Genomic DNA, 6,924 nt, shown 5'->3' with positions numbered 1-6,924 from the left:
TGTGTGTGTGTGTGTGTGTGTGTGTGTGTGTGTGTGTGTGTGTGTGTGTGTGTGTATAGTCTCAGGAATTACAGGCTAGCCTCAAACCTGGTATATAGCAAGGGATAACCTTGAACTTCTGATTCATCTGCCTCAACCTTCCTGGTGGTGGAATGACAGGTGTGTGCCACCACGCCCAGCATGTTAAGAGTGAGCAATCAAATCCAGGGCTTTTGCTTTTAAGGCAAACACTCTACCAATTTAGCTTCATCTCCAGTCCCTCATTGTGACATCAAAACACAGTCATAATGTGTACTGTGCTTATATTCACCCCCCCACGACCCACCCTCTACCTTCCCCTCTTCTGTTAGACGCCCTCCCAATAGCACACCTTCCACTTTCATGTCATGGGATCTCACTCTATAGCCTTTGGCTGGCCTGGAACTTCACAGAGATCTGATTCTATGGGTCCTCAAGTGCATGGTTTTAGATGTAAGTATGTATTGATATTTAGAATCCACATGTGAGAGAAAGCATGCCATGTTTGTCTTTCTGGCTTACTTCATTTAGCAGGGTAATTTCCATTTCCATCTACTTTCCTGATAATTACCCAATTTCACTTTTTTTCCCCCACTTTTATTTTTGTTTAGATAGACAGGGTCTCTCTATGTAGCCATGACTGGTCTAAAACTATGTGGCTCTTCGGTGATCTTCAGGTGATCCTCTGCATCCCCGTTCTAAGTGCACACACCTAGTATAATACTATTCTCTCTCTCTCTCTCTCTCTCTCTCTCTCTCTCTCTCTCTCTCTCTCTCTCTCTCTTTAGAAACAGGGTTTGTCTTTTTAGCCCTGGCGCTGTCCTGGTACTCACTCTGTAGACCAGGATGGCCTATAACTCAGAGATCTGCCTGTCTCTGTGTTCTGAGTGCTGGGATTAAAGGCATGCACCACCACCTGGCAAATATTGCTATTCTTTGCGACTAAATAAAACTATTATGTATGTTTGTGTGTATCTCACAATTTTTATGTATGTATGTATGCATTGATAAATACCTAGTTTGGTTCCACCTATTGGCTATTCTGAATAGTGAAGCATTAAACACTGGTGCACAGGTATCTCTGTGGTATGTTGATATGATGGCTAGTTTTATGTCAACTTGACCCAAGCTAAAGCCATATGAGAGTAAGGAACCTCAATCGAGAAAATGCCTCCATAAGATGAGGCTATAGATATAGGCAAATCTCTAGAGCATTTTCTTAATTAGTGATTGATGTGGGAGGGCCCAGCCCATTGTGGGTGGTGCCAGCCCTGACTTGTGGCACTGGGTGATATAAGAAATCAGGCTAATCAAGTTGTGAGGAGCAAGCCAGTAAGCAGCACCCCTCCATGACCTCTTTATCAGCTCCTGCCTACAGGTTCCTGCAAGGTTTGAGTTCCTTCCTTGGCTTCCCTCAGTAGACTGTGACTCAAGATATGTCAGCCAAATAATCCCTTTCCTTCCTAAGATGCTTTTGGTCATGGTGTTTCATCATAGCAATAATAACCGTAACTAAGACAAGCTGATTTAGAGCTCTTTAGATATAAACTCAAGAGTGGCACAGCTGGCATATGATAGTTCTATTTTTAGATTTTTGAGTAATCCGTGCTAACTTTATTCTTGCCAGCTATGTAAACGACTTTGCATCCTTGACAGTATATTTTCCCATGCTGGGATATGAACCTAGGGCCCCATGCATGCTAGGCTCTACCTCCAAATTATATTTTCAGCCCATTTGACAGTATTTTTCCCCCTGTTGATAGCCATTGTGACTAGGGTAAGGTACAATCTCAATGTCACTTTGTTTTGCAATTCCCTGACAGCTTTTTCATCTATCTGGAAGCCGCTTTTACTTCTTGTGAGACTATCTGTTCAAGCCACGTGCCCATTCATGAAGGATTCTTTTTTGATGTTTAATTTTAACTTTTTTGAATATTCTAGATGTTCCTGTCAGACAGTATGTTAGTTTTGTTTCCTGTTGCTGTGCTATCGTACTCTCATAAAAGCAACTTAGAGGGAGAAAGTACTTCTCTCATAGACCCAGGTTACGGGTGAGTCACAGCAGCAGGGGCTTGAGCTGACTGGGGGACATTCTGTTCATGGTTGAGATGCATGAATGTTTGTGTTCAGTTCACTTTCCACACTAGACACCTAGACAGCTCAGGAGCCCCTGTCTGGTGCCACCTGAAGTAGGTGAGTCTTCTCACTTCAGCTAATAAATATAATTAGCCTAATTCCTGACAGACAGGCCCCCAGGCCAGCCTGATCTAGCAGTCCCTTATTAAGACTCTTCTCAGATGACCCTTGGTTGTCGACACCTAGGGCTAACCATAACAAGTGGACAGCTGGAAAGAATTTCTGTAGTCTGTGTTCTTTCTAATCAGAATTGCTTTAGCTACCTGGAGTCATTTGTGGGTCCATACAAATTTTGGATTTTTTTTTCCTTTTCTATGAAGAATGCCATTGGGATTCTATTATTTTACTTTTTCTCTTTCTTTTTTGAAAATTATATATTATTATTGTTATTATTATTTGGGTGGCTTTTTTTTGAGACAGGGTTTCACTGTGTAGCCTTGGCTGTCCTGGAACTTGCTCTGTGGTCGATCAGGGTGGCCTTGAACTCATAGAGATCTGCCTGCCTCTGCGTCCTGCGTGCTGGCTTATAAAAGGCATGCACCACTACTGCCTGGCTAAAATTGTATTTTTAGATAGAGTCTCATGTAACCCAAGGTAGACTTGACTCACTGTGTAGTGAAGGATAACTCTGAACTTTGGATCCTCCTGCCTATATCCCGAGTGCCAGGAATGCAGGCATGCGCCACCACGCTCGATTTGTGCAGTTTTGGAGACTGAACAGGACAGTGTACATTGCCGGCGAGCACTGTGTGAACTGAACTCCATCCCCAGCTCCTCCTATATTACTTCTGATGACACAGTAACTTCCACAATATCTGGTTTGCTAATTCACAAATAAACACAGATATTTCCATCTTTTAGTGTCTTATTTGACGTCTTTCACCGATTCCTTAAATTTTCATTTCAAGGCTGTTCATCTCCTGAGGTTCGCTTATTCCCAGGTATTTATTTCTTCTTGAGGCTCTTGGGAATAGGATGGTTATTCTGATTATTTTTTGAGACAGGGTCTCTCTAGGTAACCCCAGCCGGCCTGGATCTCTCTTTGTAGACAGAGATCTGCCTACCTCTGCAGCCCTAGTGCTGGGCTTAACTATACCAGGCTAGGGTTGCATTCATACTTTTAACTGTGGACCTTCCTTTGTTGTATTTAGGATTCCTTTAAATGTTTCTGCAGAACTGGTATAGTGATCACTTTAGTCTGTGGTTATCTTGGGTGGTTTTTATTTGCCCATCAATTTTACAACCTACTTTTACCAGACATAGTAATTCCGTGGGGTCAGTTATTAAGTTCAGGGTATATCTCATTCTGTGTGTTCCTGAGCTCAAGATTTCCAGAGAGAAGTCTAATGTTATTCTTCAGCGCTTGCCTCTGTGTGTTTTAAAAGGCCTTTAAAACATTGGTCATCTATTTTAAGTCATATTTTTAGTATACAGTTGTATGTAAAGTTCTCTTTTGTTTGTGTCTATTTGGGACTCTGTCTCCTGTGTTTCAATGTCCATGTCTTTCCCCAAGCTTGAATAATTTTCTGCTGTAATTTATCTAATTGTCTGTGCCTCTAGTTTGTATCCTAGCAGCTCTTGTACCCGATGGGTTCTTAGGTTTGGTCACATCCCCAGGGTTTTGAAAGATGTGTTCATATTTGTTTACTTTTCCCCCATGATTTGTCTTAAAATACGATTTTCCCTGTTGCACCCTCCATCTCGAATCTGCATCCCTCTGCTGATCTAGCCTACTGGTCATGCGGGCCACTTTGTTTCTATTTGATGTAGGTTTTCTCTTCCCAAATCTATTTGTTTTTCAAAATATGGATTTTATTTTTGTCCATGCTACTGAAAATTCTCATCCATGTTACTGACTTCGTCATCTACTGTATCAGTTGACTTCTTTCCTCCATTTCATCGCTTTTTGTTTGCTTTTTGAGACAGGTTCTTCTGTAGCCTAAGCTGGCCTTGGACTCTTTGTATAGTTAAGGGCAACCTTGAATTTACGATTCTCTTGTTCTCACCCTCCAAGTACTGGATTATAGGCATATAGCACCATGCATGTTTTTATGTGGTACTGAAGATTGAACACCAGAGCTTTGTGCAAGCTAGGCAAGCATTTAACCAACTGAGCGACATTCCGGGCTGTCAACTGGAGGCTTTAATCCTCTTTGAGGCCATTGATCATTTTGAAGACTAGTTGTTTTTGTTGTAGTTGTGGGTATTTTGAGATAAGATCTCACTATGTAGCTGGTTTTGAATTTGTAGCAATCCCAGTGCTGGGATTATACAACTAGACTTTTAGATTTCTGTATGGCATGTCTACAATTTCATTATCTTTGAATTCCTACTGCGACAGATTTCAGGCCTAGTAGAAACTGAATCCACACCAATATGCTGCTTTTCATTAAAAACAAAACTGAAACATGAGTCACCAGTCAAATCAAAACTGCGTTCCCACAGTGCGATCACAGGAAGATGTAATCAAACTGTCCTCCTGGTGTGTGCTGAGCTGCCTGAGACCGGGGAAAAGAATCACAGGCTTTGATTCTAATAGCTAGAGTTCAACATGACATGTTTTTGTGTTTTCTTAAAATTGTTGTTCTGGATGTGATGCAAGATGTTTTTGTACCAGAAAAAATATGGCCATTAAAAGAAAAAAATGTAAACAAACCACAGCCTCCAAAGACTTGAAACAAAAGCAGCAGAGTTTAATGTCCCTCAGCGTTGGACTTTGCTCTTTTCCTGGTTTCTGGGACCAGCAAGGCAAAGGGACTGGCAGTTGGCTTTCTTAGAAAATGTGTTTGTTTGAGACACATTTGTAGCTCAGGCTGTTCTCAAATTTAATATTTAGCTAAGGATAACTTTTAACTCCTGCCTCCTGCCTCTACCTCTATAGTACTGGGGTTATAGGCATATGCCACGTTTCTCTGCTTGGTAAATACAGATGTTTTTAGTGTGAGAGAAAGCCTGTGAGTCTGCATGGTCGTGTGTGTGTGTGTGTGTGTGTGTGTGTGTGTGTGTGTGTGTGTGATGTGTGCATGTCTGTGAAAGCCAGAAGACAAGCTCAGGTGTCATCCTCAGAACACTGTCTGCCTCCCTTGGGACTGGAGTTTCATTGCCCTGAAGCTCACCATTTAGGTCAGACTGGCTGGCTAATGAGCCCCAGGGAGCTTCCTGTCTCCATCTCTCCAGCACTGGGATTTCAAGTGTGCCAGCACCGTGACTGTGATGGCTAATTTTAGTTGTCAATTTGACTACATATAGAAAAAAATCCCAAGCTGCTGGGCATACCTGTGAGGAACAGTCTTCCTTCCTTCCTCTTTCTTCTTTATTATTTCTTCCTTTTCTTTTTTCCTCTCTCCTCCTCCTCCTTCTCCTCCTCCTTCTTCTTCCCCCCCCCCCTCTCTCTCTCTCTCCCTCTCATTTTTTGACTAAAGACACACACCACCATACCCAGCAATATGGGATTTTCTTTCGCTCTCTCTCTCTTTTACTTTCTTCCTTTTTTATGACTTTCACTCTTTTTAAGATTTATTCATCTATGTATTTTATGTATATGAGCACTCTGTCTTTACATACATCAAAAGAGGGCATCAGATCCCATTATAGATGATTGTGAGCCACCATGTGGGTGCTGGGAATTGAACTCAGGATCTCTGGAAGAGCAGCTAGGCACTTACTCACTGAGTCAGCTCTCCAACCTGAGGGATTTTCTTAATCAGATTATTTGAAGCAGAAGACCCACCCTAAAGCAGGGCCACATCTTCTCATGGCAGCCCAAATATAAGGGCATGGAAAAAAGAAATTTAGCTGTTTGAATGCTGCCCTCACCTTCTCTGGCAACTTCATCTATCCTGTTTCTGTAGCCAGTATAAAAATGCTTTTTTGGGTTCTCAACACAGACTGAAGACCTGTAGCTCTCCGGGACTCCTCCAAGACTCTGGTGGCCAAGTGAGGAAGCTGAGACATCCTGCTTTGTGGACCAAACAACCGTGGAATTCTAAGCCTTTCATAGTCAGTCACTGCTAGACTTCCTGTACCACATCCTGGGAAACACTCTAATAATCCCCTTTTGAGATATATATATATAATTTATGCCCTGGCAATGCTGAAGTATGCATGGACAGCCCATATATGGCGGTTCTGTTGATTATGTTTCATTGTCTAAGTTGAAGAGGTTAACTGACCAGGTCTCTACCTCAAGAGGGCACCAGATCTCATTAGAGATGGTTGGGAACCACTGTGTAGTTGCTAGGAATTGAACTCAGGACCTTCAGAGGAGCAAGCAGTGCTCTTAACTGCTGAGTCATCTCTCCAGCAGAGAAACCTAACTAACACACTGATTTTTTTTTTTTTTATAATTTTGGTTGTGAGCCTAGCCTTTAATGGCGGCGCCACCTCTCTAGCCCGTACACTGATTTTTTTTAATGAGAGTTCTTGGAGATTGAACGCAGGTTCTCATGAACGCAAAGCCAATGCTTTTCCTAAGTGAGACATCTTCATAGCCCTAATTATTATTACGAATGTTTTGATGCAGGTGCATCACCTGTAATCCTAGTCCTGGCGAGGCAGGGGTGGAGGTCCAAGAATTCAGGGCCATCTTGGATGTGGTGAGACTTTGTCACACACAGAAGTCTTGGTAGGGACTGGGGATATAATAGTTGGTAGGATGCTTGCCTTGTATGCATGATGTCACAAGCTGAATGCCCAGCAACACACACACACACACACACACACACACACGGGGGCAGGGAGAGAGAGAGAGGAAAAGGAGGAGGAGGAGGA

Source organism: Microtus ochrogaster, unplaced genomic scaffold, assembly GCF_000317375.1.
Source record: "Microtus ochrogaster isolate Prairie Vole_2 unplaced genomic scaffold, MicOch1.0 UNK24, whole genome shotgun sequence".
Taxonomy (NCBI): domain Eukaryota; kingdom Metazoa; phylum Chordata; class Mammalia; order Rodentia; family Cricetidae; genus Microtus; species Microtus ochrogaster.
Note: the sequence above shows the minus strand (reverse complement) of the source record.